The sequence below is a fragment of the Triticum dicoccoides genome, chromosome 5A (genome assembly GCF_002162155.2).
Source record: "Triticum dicoccoides isolate Atlit2015 ecotype Zavitan chromosome 5A, WEW_v2.0, whole genome shotgun sequence".
Taxonomy (NCBI): domain Eukaryota; kingdom Viridiplantae; phylum Streptophyta; class Magnoliopsida; order Poales; family Poaceae; genus Triticum; species Triticum dicoccoides.
Window position 1 is genome coordinate 483,023,545 of NC_041388.1, and position 14,332 is coordinate 483,037,876.

General features: G+C 44.3%; 1 long non-coding RNA gene across 2 annotated transcripts; it reads right to left on the bottom strand.

Annotated features, from left to right (window-relative positions):
• Positions 1–406: 406 nt before the first annotated feature.
• On the bottom strand, positions 407–7,316 carry LOC119302346. Of its 2 annotated transcripts, XR_005147490.1 has the most exons (6): positions 6,591–7,316; positions 6,463–6,504; positions 2,094–2,140; positions 1,516–1,728; positions 1,015–1,418; positions 407–715 (listed from the first exon to the last, which is right to left on the bottom strand). It is a non-coding gene; the product is annotated as an uncharacterized LOC119302346 (long non-coding RNA). The 2 variants fall into 2 exon arrangements; XR_005147489.1 differs by lacking the exons at positions 407–715; positions 1,015–1,418; positions 1,516–1,728; positions 2,094–2,140 and having other exon boundaries at positions 6,281–6,504; positions 6,591–7,311.
• Positions 7,317–14,332: the final 7,016 nt, after the last annotated feature.

Below are 14,332 nucleotides of genomic sequence, written 5' to 3' on the forward strand. Positions count from 1 at the left end.
ATTGTATATCAGAAAAACAAAACCAGAGAGGCTATCTTGATGCAGTCGTAGGACCTCTGAATTTCGATAACCATTCATCCATATGTTTACTTTATAATAAAACAAAGTATGCAAACCAATTACAGGAATATCGCTAACAAAGTACTCCCTCCGTTCCGAAATATAGGTCGCTGGGGCTTCTGTTCCGACCAGGTGAAAACGTGACAATTGACCTGAATACCCCTCGTTCAAAATTTGAATCCCCGATCGATCGTCTTCCACCTTCGCTTCCGCCCTCCACCTCCACCTCCGCCTCCGCCTCCGCCCTCCACCTCCACCCTCACCTCTGCCCTCCACCTCCACCTCCACCTCCAGCTCCACCTCCACCTCCATCTCCACCTCCACCTCCACCTCCACCTCCACCTCCGCCCTCCACCTCCTCTGCCCCCTGCCCCCTGCCCAGGCGCTACCGCCGCTGGAGTAGAGCTGGTACTCTGCTGCCGCCCACGCACAGGGGCTCCTCCTGGCCCGCGCCCAGGTGGAGGCGAGCACAGGTTATTCCTCCACCTCCACCTGCGTACCCACCTCCGGCCACTACATCCAGGCGCAGGCGCTCCTCCTCTCCCACGTCCAGGGGCTGCTGCTGGGCTCGGCTGCTGCTGGGCAGGTTCATCTCCTCTCTCTGATCATTTGATCCTCTGCTGGAGTACATCTCTCTGCTGTCGCTGGAAACAAACTGCAAGCATAAACAAAACTCAAGTGATTCAAGAGATGTACTGATTCAAGTGTAGTCAAGAGTATAACTAAATTTGGTAGAATAATTCAGAGAAACCACTAAGTTTGAACTAATAATTTGATTTAAGTGATAGAGTACTGATGGAGTAAGTAATTTGAACAAAAGGACTAGCAAATCATAACCGTGGCATTTCAGATAATAGGAGTAGCAGATCATAAACTGTAGCAAATTTTGTCAGTAAACTGAATACTCCCAGCAAATTTTGTTATGCACTGGAGTTCCCAGCAAATTTTGTTTACCTAACTGGATCCGAGCAGTGACTGTGATAACAAGTCTCCTTGAACCTGATAGTAGTCAGTGTGGAGCTCTTGTCAACAAACTCCCTGATACAAACATCACCATCCAACCAATCATGGCAGCCAGGCAGGCAAAGTAACCCAAAATAAGATGGTAGCTGGGTGTTGGTCCAGGCAAGTAGTGGATGATGATATTGAGATGGTAGGTGCAACCGAATGGAGGAAAAAAGAGTAATGTCGGCCTATCTGGCATCAAAACGGCATAAAAAACAAGGCATCTGCTACAGAACCAGCATCTCCTACAAGCATGCTGAAACGGCCTATCTGGGAACTTTGAACCTGATAGAGGTCTTGCTGACATGCTCTTTGAATATCTTAAGCATATGAATACCTTGCTCAAGGTTGATCTGAATTGTCGACAAAAAGGAGTAAATAGAACAATAAGGTATGGCCTATCTGGGATGTCAGAGAACCAGAAAATAATAAACATTCATCGACACTTACATCCTGTGTGTCACGGCTGTTTGTGACCAGTTTGCCCTCGTTGTTCTCTAGGATGATGTGCTTGAGAATGTTGTTGGGAACATCCTTGACAATGTGCCACTTGACAGAGAATTAACCATTCCACTTGTCTTGTTGCCAGTACTCTAGAGTTTTTTCAAAATCAACAGGACCAGTCATTTCAGCAACACCAACAAACTGTCCACTTGTATTCACCTGAAAGTTTGTAAGAAAGGAGATTCAATTAGCCCAAGGAAATCAAACTGAACATTCATAAAAGCAATAGCAAGTGTTGAGAACGTCCTTACTGAGAAAAACAAGAATACAGGGCAGCTAGAGCCCTTTGCCTAAGCTTCTTGATAAGCAACATCAAGCTTCTTATTTCCATTGGTGGTACTTGCCCACACATTGTATTTTATACTCTTATGGATATCATCCTCGCTGGATGGTTTGATATCATTCACACTTTATTACAGTTAAAAGTACTCTAAGCACTTTATTACAGTTTGTACTCGAAGCACAAGTATTAAAATTACTCCTACTCTTTATTACAGGTTATATTCCAAGCACAAGAGTAGTACCTGAAAGCAACAGAAGATGGTTGTCCCAGACCTCAACTGCACTCCACCTGCAGAAGATGAAATGGATGGTGATGATGCAGGAGTACAAATGGATGATGATGCAGGAGTACAAATGGATGAAGATGCAGGAGTACAACATGCAGGTACAACTACAGTGGCATTTCAGAAATTTTCAGTTAATGATGGAAGAAAAAAATCAGTTAAATTACAGAATACAGTTTGATGATATGATGATATACTCATTTGAGCATTTGATGATATGATCATATCATCATTTGATTATTTGATGATATGATGATATAATCATTTGAGCATTTGATGATATGATCATATCATCATTTGATCATTTGCTTATGTTCATTTGACCATTTTTCCTTTGATCATTTGATCATTTTTCCTTTGTTGTATTTCTTTGTGCAGGTGTTGAGCAATCAGTTAAAAAAAGGGATGGCCTCGATGACAAGCAAAAGTATGCTGCTTATGTTGCAATGCACACACTTTGCATGAGTAGAGGGGGCAAATTCGAAAGAGATGATAGGAAAAAGATTGCCAGTTTCTTTGGAGTGGGTGTATGGAATGTACAAAGAGTTTGGAAGAAAGCAATGAAGCAAATTGCTAACGGTCAGGAGGTGGATGTTTCAAGTGAGAGAAAAGGGAACTGCGGAAGAAAGCCAAAAGACATCAATCTAGATCAAATACCTACCATCCCACTTAACAAGAGGTCTACTATCAGGTCACTTGCTTGGCAACTCGGGTGCAGCCCTACGACACTCCATCGGAATTTCATGCTGAAGTTGATAAAGAGGCATACAAATTGCTTGAAGCCGGCTCTGAATGAAAAGAACAAGAAGGATAGAATGAAATTTTGCTTGTCAATGCTCGATGAGACAACAACACAAACTGAAAGGCCAAAATTCAAGACCATGCACAACATTATTCATATTGACGAGAAATGGTTCTATATGACCAAGAAAAAAAGAAACTATTATCTGTTGTATGGGGAGGAAGAGCCTACAAGAACTCTGCAAAACGGCAGTTGTATTGGAAAGGTTATGTTCTTGACAGCTGTTGCTAGGCCGAGGTGGGATAATGAAGGAAATGTGACCTTCTCTGGCAAAATTGGAATTTGGCCGTTTGTGAAAGAAGTTCCGGCTCAGAGGAGAAGCGACAACAGGCCCAGAGGAACATTGGAGACAAAGTCTATAAAAGTCAACAGGCAAGTAATGAGAGAGTTCATGATAGAGAACCTACTGCCAGCAATACAAGCATATTGGCCTGAGAATGATGCTGGGCAAACTATCTATATACAGCAAGACAACGCTAAACCTCATATCTTGCCTAACGACCCAGAATTTATAGCGGCTGTGGAAAGAACTGGTCTCGATATCAGACTAATTCAACAACCTGCCAATAGCCCTGATCTGAATGGCCTTGACCTTGGGTTCTTCAACTCGTTGCAATCACTGACAGATTGTCTAAGCCCTAGAACGCTTAAGGATCTTATCAACGGTGTGCTAGATGAATTTAATAACTATGAGGTTTACAAGCTGAACAGAGTTTTCCTATCTCTACAAGCTTGCATGATTGAAATCTTGAACCATGCAGGGGGTAATGGGTATAAAATACCCCATGGGAACAAGGAAAGGCTAGAGAACATTGGGATGCTACCTCCAAGACTTACATGCCCTCAAGAGGTATATGCAAATGCCTTGCACAATCTTGGGATAATGGAGAGAGTTGCTTGTTAAGATGCTTGAGAAGTTGCTTGTCGAGTTGCTTGTTGAGATGCTTGAGGAGTTGCTTGTCGAGATGCTTGTTGAGATGCTTGAGGAGTTGCTTGTCGAGATGCTTGTTGAGATGCTTGGCGAGATGCTTGAGGAGTTGCTTGAGGATGTGCTTGTCGAGATGCTTGTCGATATGCTTGAGGAGTTGCTTGTTGAGATGCTTGTTGAGATGCTTGAGGAGTTGCTTGTTGAGACGCTTGTGATTATTTGCGTGGAGTATGTGTAACTCCTTGTTTGTGTGGAGTATATGTAAACCCTAGAGATGAGGCTTATGTGGAGTATATGTAACTCCTCGAGACATGTTTGCAAAAGGCTTGTGTGGAGTATGAGATATGACTATGATCATTTGTATGAGAAGTGGCTATGATCATTTGTATGAGATGTGGCTATGATAATTTTGTAAACTCAACATTTGTACTATGATCATTTCGTGTACCTCCTTGTTGTGATAAGTTTTGAAAAAATATATTTGTATGATCATTTGAACTCCTCATGTGTATGATCATTTGTGTAATTCCTTGTTGTGATAAGTTTTCGTTTTTTTATTTGTATTGTACTCCTCATTTTGTACTCCTTGTTTTGAGTAAAGGAGAGGAGTATGAAAATTTTCTTATGAGAAGAGTAGGAGAGGAACAGTTTAAAGTTTCAGTGGTCAAAATAGAAGAAGAGAAGAGAAGTTAAAGCATGCACAACTTGCTTCCGCTACTGAAAATGAAGACAAAATTGCTGAATTAGTGTTGTGTGCAAGTGCAAGTACTCAAGTGCAAGCAAACAAAATTTCTTTGAGTAGCTATCATGTTCAGTAATCAAACTGAATCAAATGCATGCACATAATACTTGCATGTTCATAATACTTGCTGAAAAATTAAAGGAACAGTTTCATGTTCAGAATAGCATAGCACTAGCCCGGCGATAAATCCAATTGTCTGCAAGGATACAGTTAACACCAAATTCAGTCAAAAAAAAACCTTTTACCCTCGCAGTGACACAGTGTTGCAGTTCACCAGGCAGAGACCTACTGCAGATATGTTCATCAGCGATATTCGGTAAACTAAATTCAGCACGGGGGCAGCTGCGAGCTACACAAACTAAATTTTGTCTTCATAAACTAAATTTTGTCTTCATAAATTTTCTGAAGAAGCACATGTAGAACTAAGGCAAATTTTCTGAAGTTTAACAAAACTACAGAAGCTGCACCATGACAAAACTACAGAAGTTGGAGTATAAATTTTCTAAAGAGAGAAGAAGACAATTTACTCCAGGGCTACATGAGTAACATAAAAAGGTTTCTACTCCAGCAAGAAAAATGCTACTGGTAATGCAAGCACAAGTTAACTGCTACTGCTAATGCAAGTTAAAGTTATACTCCTACATGAGTATACTTTACTGAAAAGAAGAGAGGAAGGGAGGACACTGCTGCAAAAGCACAAGTTACTGCTACTCTAGTTTTAAGCAAGCATCACTAGAGTACTCCAAATTATCAATTCAAGCTACTGCAGTGCAAGCTAGTGCTATACACCTACTCCCTTTTGTCAGAAATCTACATCTAAGAAACAAATCTAAACATTTCAGATTTGGAGTAGTACAAAAATATGGATTAATTTCCTTTACATTTCACTTTTCACAGCTCCTCCAATATGGATTTTGTTGGCAGGTCACACAGGAAGCATAGTTCAACTAATGTTCACAGGAAGAACAAAATCCTCTGCACCACCGCAGATAAGTACACCAACATCTGCAGCTAAGAAGAACATCTACAGCTAAGTACAACAACATTTACACGGCCGCCTCCTCATCCAGCGCACTCATTAACCCCTGTGAGTGGCCAGGCCATGGAGAGAGATTCCTTACCTTGAGGTTCAGCTCGTGAGTAGGCGCTCCACTGTCGCCCCGCCGCTCCAGCTCCGTTGCTCCGCCGCCGCGACGCTGCTCCACATCCAGCGCGACTTCGTCACCGGCGTCGGGGCACGCGGATCCATCATCGACGCGTGCGGATCCAGCGCTAGCGCACGCGGACCCAGCGCCTCCGCCGCCCAGAAGCTCGTCGCCGGTGCTAAAAAGGTAGTCTTTTGACCTCGGCGTGTTGGATTTCTGGCGCCCGCCGTGGGAGAAAACGGGGTCACGCCGTGGGAGGAAGCTAGCGACGACAGGGGGGAAAGGAGAGTTCGGCGTTCTTGGGAGGAAAGGAGAGACCGGCGACGGGAGCAGAGGAGAGGCGGGCGAGAGGAGGGGATCTGGGAGTGGCGGGCGTGAGGAGGCAGACGAGTGGAGTGGAGCGAGTGGAACGAGACAGGGAGCGAGTGGAGCGGTGGGAGGGCATTTTGGAAAAGTAGAAAAATCTCGTAACGTGAAAAAGTTTGTACGTGGATCGCTCCAGCGACTTACATTTCGGAACAGAGGGAGTACATCAAAACAACTTGTTCCATGTTGAATAAAACAATTGTCTACCAAATGTTCCGCAACCAGACCATTTTTCTAATACATTTAGATCAATATATGCACAACTCATATTTACATTAGCACAAATAGTAACATCAAAATGACCCGTGTTTACATGAGAGAGAGAGAGAAAGTGTGTGTGTCACCTTGTTATTCACCAAATTCATCAGTTCCTCTCCTCTCTCGATCTGAGAGATAGTGGCGTTTAGATAAATCGAATATCAGGAAATCTAAAAACAAAGAAACAGAAAATCAACAGGTAAAGAGAGAGCACCTAATAGCAATTTGTCAAGAAGCACATCTTGCTACAGTCGCAAGTTTTGTGACGACACCCAACCACTGGAAAGTAAAATTCATGAACACCTGTGACGCAGAGAGTAGTGGAATAAAACCTAGTACATGAAGAGAGGGGAAGAAAGAGAGGTGAGGAGGACTAAAATACCAAAAGGCGTCGCGAACGCCAATTCAGTTCTGGCTGCAGCCATCGGCAGCGCAACATCTCTTGCCAAGGAGTTCCACTGGACCGAGCCGAGCCGCCTCTCCGCGCCCTCACCTCCCTCTCCCAATGCACGAACTCTCTCCCATCCGCGCGTCGCCGTCGCCGCTGCAGCCGGTGCTATCTCCCTTGATCCGCGCCACCGGGTGCTCCTCTTCTTCATCCGCGCCACCGGCCGCTTCTCTCACTTCATCCAGGCCGTCGCCTGCTCCTCCCCCTCGCATCCTCCTCAATCAGCTGTGGCGTCAAGCGAGGGGCTACTCCGGCGTGTGGATTAGCAGGTTGCGGCTACGGTGAGGAAGTCAGGAGGGAGGAGGACGTGTGCGGCGGCTGTGTGGATTGAGGAAAAAGGCCTAGGGTTCTGCCCGAGTCTAGCGGAGGAACGGATTGGCGTAGGCGCGCAACACGGGACGAGAGGATTGACCAAAATTGCTCTCCCACGTTTCTCGGGCTGATGTGCCACAGACCTGTGGCTCCCTCCTGGAGAGCGCCCACAATCAGTGGCAGGGGCCGCACCCGCACGACAAAAGCAAGCCACCCACCCACCCAAACAGTGCGCATGTCAAAAGCGAATCCTCCCAGGCCGAAATCGACGGGCCAGGCCAACAACTCCCTCCAATCCCGGACGAGCGAGACGTCCCGACGCACGACGGCTCGCGACCACCCATCCCATGAGGCGCACAACCAGCCAACGGAGCTGACGAGCGGGTCCAGAAGCAACACCGGCCCACCTGTCATCGCAAGAACACAAACGAGGGAGCAGAAACCGGGTGCGCATGCATCGGCCAACCCCTCCGGTGGCCCCCCACGACCCATGACGCAGTCAGCGGGGAACGAGCCACGCGACGCGGCAGGAGTGGCTCACGCGACCAAATCTAACCCAGCCAATGGAAATTTCCACCGAGCCCACCAGTCATCGTGGGGCATGAAGAAACCGTGAGTCAAAATCGGCTGTGAAAATCAAACGGCAGGGCAGGCGCGTTGACCCGACCAAGCCCCATCGAACGGCAAGAAACACAACAAAATCGAGGGATGCTCGCAACGGCGGGTCGCCCAGCCACCTTATATGTTAAAATAAGGTCTTTCGTTCGAGAAAAAAATAATAAGCAAGCTTTCAGGAAGAAACTCCGCCACCACGAGGCGGAACCTTGGCGGAACCAATTTAGGGATCCGGTAGAGCTGTTCTGCCGGGAAATCATCACCAACGTCATCACCAACGATCCTCTCATCGGGAGGGGTCAATCTCCATCAACATCTTCACCAGCACCATCTCATCTCAAACCCTAGTTCATCTCTTGTATCAAATCTTTGTATCCAAACCTCAGATTGGTACCTGTGGGTTGCTACTGGGTTGATTACTCCTTGTAGTTGATGCTAGTTGGTTTACTTGGTGGAAGATCATATGTTCAGATCCATTATGCATATTAATACCCCTATGATTATAAACATTAATATGCTTTATGAGTAGTTACGTTTGTTCCTGAGGACATGGGAGAAGTCTTGCTATAAGTAGTCATGTGAATTTGGTATTTGTTCGATATTTTGATGAGATGTATGTTGTCATCCCTCTAGTGGTGTCATGTGAACGTCGACTACATGACACTTCACCATTGTTTGGGCCTAGAGGGAGGCATTGGGAAGTAATAAGTAGATGATGGGTTGCTAGAGTGACAGAGGCTTAAACCCTAGTTTATGTGTTGCTTCGTAAGGGGCTGATTTGGATCCATATGTTTCATGCTATGGTTAGGTTTACCTTAATACTTCTGTTGTAGTTGCGGATGCTTGCAATGGGGGTTAATCATAAGTGGGATGCTTGTCCAAGTAAGGACAACACCCAAGCACCGGTCCACCCACATATCAAATTATCAAAGTACCGAACACGAATCATATGAACGTGATGAAAACTAGCTTGACGATAATTCCCATGTGTCCTTGGGAGCGCTTTCCTTCATATACGAGTTTGTCCAGGCTTGTCCTTTGCTACAAAAAGGATTAGGCCACCTTGCTGCACCTTATTTACTTTTATTACTTGCTACTCGTTACAAATTACCTTATCACAAAACTATCTATTACCGATAACTTCAGTGCTTGCAGAGAATACCTTACTGAAAACTGCTTATCATTTCCTTTTGCTCCTCATTGGGTTCGACAATCTTACTTATCGAAAAGCTACGATAGATCCTCTACACTTGTGGGTCATCAAGATCCGATCGACGGCGGCGTCGAGTGAGGAGGCGGCTTGCGCGGCAGTGGCGGCTCCGGTAGCGGCATCACGTGGCGGCGCGGCTCAGGCTTGGGGCGAGCTGCGGCGGTGGCGGGTGCGATGAGGAGGAGGGGCGATGGCGGGGTGGCTTATAAAGGCCTCAGGTTCGGGGTCCCGACTTGGAGCAGGCGGCGACGGTGGCGGGGCGAGCTCGGACTCCCTGCCGGAGTCCGACGCGGGCACGGGGTCGGGGGCGATGGCGGTTGGCGGCTGGGCCTTCGGCCCAGTCGTGCGAAGAAGATTTTTTTAAATAAAATTTCGCCCGAAAGAAAAATCCTAATAAAATATATAAAAAATCTGAAAATACGAGAAACAATTTTCACCATCCAAACCTAATATTTAGGACAAGATGAACATTTTCCCGGCCTAAAATGCAAATTTTCAAAAATGCATATTTCTCTCTAATAAAATAACAAATATAATACAAATAAAATAATAATTTGATTTTAAAATTTCTTCTCCAATATTCCTCTCTTGTTGAAGAAGTCATATTATCTTCTCTCATTTATTTTTGTTATTGAAAATAATTGGAGGGAAATATTAAAATCAAATTGATCCTTTCTTCAAATTTGAAATAAATTCAAATATGAAAATTTTGTGAAACCTCCAACTCTCTCCTTGGGTCCTTGAGTTGCTTAAGATTTCTAGTATCACAACCAAATATAAAAGAAAATATGATATGCATATGATGACCTATGTATAACATCCAAATTGAAAATTGGGATGTTACAAACCTACCCCTTAAGATGAATCTCGTCCTCGAGATTCGGGTTGGCTAGAAAATAGGTGTGGATGGTCTTTCCGTAGGTCTTCCTCTTGTAAGTTAAGTCACTTTCCAATTGAATTGCTTCCAGGGACACTGTATCTCTCAGAGGTATATCGGCCATCTCCGGATGGCACTTCTTCAGCTGGGAAACGTGAAACACATCATGAACTCCTGACAATCCTTTGGGTAACTCCAACTTGTAGGACACTTCTCCCATACGTTCCAAAACTCGATATGGTCCAACAAATCGTGGTGCTAACTTTGCTTTGACTCCAAATCTTTTAACTCCTCGGAGCGGTGACACATGAAGATATGCCCTATCTCCGATTTCATAGACTACCTCCTTGTGTTTAGTATCGGCACAACTCTTCTGCCTGGACCGGGCTACCTTCGGTGTATCCGAATCAACTTAACCTTCTCTTCAGACTCCTTGATTAATCTGGTCCAAACAACTGACGGTCTCCAACTTCATCCCACATCAATGGTGTCCTACACCTTGCTCCATACAAAGCTTCAAAAGGGTCCATCCTCAAACTAGCCTGATAACTATTGTTATATGAGAACTCTGCGTAAGGCAAATTATCATCCCAACTAGATCCATAATCTGGCGCACAAGCTCTCAACATGTCCTCTAGAATCTGATTGACTCTCTCAGCTTGTCCATCTATCTGCGGATGGAAGGTTGTACTGGACTCCAGCCTGGTACCCAAAGTCTAGTGCAGCTGATTCAAAACTTCGAAGTAAACCGTGTCCCTCTATCTGATATGATGGTCCTCGGAACTCCATGCAGACTTACGATCCTGGTCATATATATCTTAGCCAACTTCGCACTCGTATAAGTGGTTTTCACAGGGATGAAGTGTGCCACTTTGGTCAAGCGATCAACTACTACCCAGATGGAGTCATAACCTGATCTTGTCCTGGATAATCCGGTGATAAAGTCCATACCAAGTTTATCCCACTTCCATTCAGGTATCGTCATAGGCTATAATAATCCAGCGGGCTTCTGATGTTCTGCCTTAACTCTCTGACATACTTCACATACGGCTACATACTCGGCCATATCCTTCTTCATACATGTCCACCAGAAACGTTCCTTCAAATCCAAATACATCTTAGTGTTTCTAGGGTGAATCGAGTATGGCGAGTCATGAGCCTCCTGAAGTATTAACTTCCTGATCTCCGCATTATTGGGTACATATACACGATCCTCAAACCATAAAGTTTTGTGCTCATCCTCACGAAACCCTTTGGCCTCTCCTTTGCTCATTTCCTCCTTTATCTCCGCAATTTCCTTGTCATCCTTCTAGGCTTCTCGAATCTTTCCCAATAACATGGACTGAAAATCCATTGCTGCAACAAATCCTCTTGGAACTATCTCCAAACGAAGTTCCTTGAGATCGTCGACTAACTCCCGCGGTAATCCTCCGCTTACGAGTGTATTGAAATAACTCTTGCGGCTCAAAGTGTCTGCTACGACATTGGCCTTTCCTGGATGATAATGTAGCTTCATATCATAATCCTTTATTAGCTCCAACCATCTCCTCTGCCTGAGATTCAACTCCTTCTGTGTGAAAATATACTTCAAACTCTTGTGATCCGTGTATGCGTCACAAAGGTTTCCAATCAGAAAATTTCTCCAGGTCTTGAGCGCATGCACTATGGCTGCTAACTCCAAATCATGCGTGGCAGAATTCAACTCATTCGGTCAAAGCGGACGTGAGGTGATGTCTACTACACAACCTTCTTCTTGTAGACGTTGTTGGGCCTCCAAGTGTAGAGGTTTGTAGGACAGTAGCAAATTTCCCTCAAGTGGATGACCTAAGGTTTATCAATCCGTAGGAGGCGTAGGATGAAGATGGTCTCTCTCAAGCAACCCTGCAACCAAATAACAAAGAGTCTCTTGTGTCCCCAACACACCCAATACAATGGTAAATTGTATAGGTGCACTAGTTCGGCGAAGAGATGGTGATACAAGTGGTATATGGATGGTAGATAAAGGTTTTTGAAATCTGAAAATATAAAAAACAGCAAGGTAACTAATGATAAAAGTGAGCACAAACGGTATTGCAATGCGTTGAAACAAGGCCTAGGGTTCATACTTTCACTAGTGCAAGTTCTCTCAACAATAATAACATAATTGGATCATTTAACTATCCCTCAACATGCAACAAAGAGTCACTCCAAAGTCAGTAATAGCGGAGAACAAACAAAGAGATTATGGTAGGGTACGAAACCACCTCAAAGTTATCCTTTCTGATCGATCTATTCAAGAGTCTGTAGTAAAATAACATGAATCTATTCTTTCCGTTCGATCTATCATAGAGTTCGTACTAGAATAACACCTTAATATACAAATCAACCAAAACCCTAATGTCACCTAGATACTCCAATGTCACCTCAAGTATCCGTGGGTATGATTATACGATATGCATCACACAATCTCAGATTCATCTATTCAAACCAACACAAAGTACTTCAAAGAGTGCCCCAACGTTTCTACCAGAGAGTCAAGACGAAAACGTGTGCCAACCCCTATGCATAGGTTCATGGGCGGAACCCGCAAGTTGATCACCAAAACATACATCAAGTGGATCAATAGAATACCCCATTGTCACCACGGGTATCCCACGCAAGACAGACATCAAGTGTTCTCAAATCCTTAAAGACTCAATCCGATAAGATAACTTCAAAGGGAAAACTCAATCCATTACATGAGAGTAGAGGGGGAGAAACATCATAAGATCCAATTATAATAGCAAAGCTCGTGATACATCAAGATCGCACCACCTCAAGAAGACGAGAGAGAGAGAGAGAGATCAAACACATAGCTACTGGTACATACCCTCAGCCCCGAGGAAGAACTACTCGCTCCTCATCATGGAGAGCGCCGGGATGATGAAGATGGCCACCGGAGAGGGATTGCCCCTCCGGCAGGGTGCCGGAAAGGGTCTAGATTGGTTTTCGGTGGCTACGGAGGCTTATGGCGGCGGAACTCCCGATCTATTGTGCTCCCCGAAGTTTTTAGGGTATATGGATATATATAGGAGGAAGAAGTACGTGAAGGGAGCCATGAGGGGCCCACGAGGGTGGAGGGTGCGCCCAGGGTGGGTGGGCGCGCCCCCTGCCTCGTGCCTTCCTCGTTGCTTCCCTTATGTACACCCCAAGTCCTCTGGATTGCTTCTGTTCCAAAAATAAGTTCCGTGAAGTTTCAGGTCAATTGGACTCCGTTTGATTTTCCTTTTCTGCGATACTCTAAAACAAGGAAAAAACAGAAACTAGCACTGGGCTCTAGGTTAATAGGTTAGTCCCAAAAATAATGTAGAAGTGTTTAATAAAGCCCATAAACATCCAAAACAGATAATATAATAGCATGGAACAATCAAAATTATAGATACGTTGGAGACGTATCAGCATCCCCAAGCTTAATTCCTGCTCGTCCTCGAGTAGGTAAATGATAAAAACGGAATTTTTGATGTGGAATGCTACCTAACATATTTCTCTAAGTAATTCTCTTCATTTTGGCATGAATGTTCAAGTACATAAGATTCAAGACAAAAGTTTAATATTGACATAAAAATAATAATAGTTCAAGCATACTAACTAAGCAATCATGTCTTCTCAAAATAACATGACCAAAGAAAATCATCCCTACAAAATCATATAGTCTGGCTATGCTCCATCTTCACCACACAAAGAATTTAAATCATGCACAACCCCGATGACAAGCCAAGCAATTGTTTCATACTTTTGATGTTCTCAAACTTTTTCAATCTTCACGCAATATATGAGCATGAGCCATGGATATAACACTATAGGTGGAATAGAATGGTGGTTGTGGAGAAGACAAAAAGGAGAAGATAGTCTCACATCAACTAGGCGTATCAACAGGCTATGGAGATGCCCATCGATAGATATCAATGTGAGTGAGTAGGGATTGCCATGGAACGGATGCACTAGAGCTATAAGTGTATGAAAGCTCAAAAAGAAACTAAGTGGGTGTGCATCCAACTTGCTTGCTCACGAAGACCTGGGGCATTTTGAGGAAGCCCATCATTGGAATATACAAGCCAAGTTCTATAACGTAAAATTCCCACTAGTATATGAAAGTGAAAACATAGGAGACTCTCTATCATGAAGATCATGGTGCTACTTTGAAGCACAAGTGTGGTAAAAGGATAGTAGCATTGCCCCTTCTCTCTGTTCTCTCATTTTTTTGTTTTTTTTGTTTTTTGTTGTGGGCCTTCTCCTTTTTTTATGGCCTCTTTTTTTCGTCCGGAGTATCATCCCGACTTGTGGGGGAATCATACATCCTTTCCTCACTGGGACAATGCTCTAATAATGATGATCATCACACTTTTATTTACTTACAACTCAAGAATTACAACTCGATACTTAAAACAAGATATGACTATATGAATGCCTCCGGCGGTGTACCGGGATGTGCAATGACTCATGAGTGACATGTATGAAAGAATTATGAACGGTGGA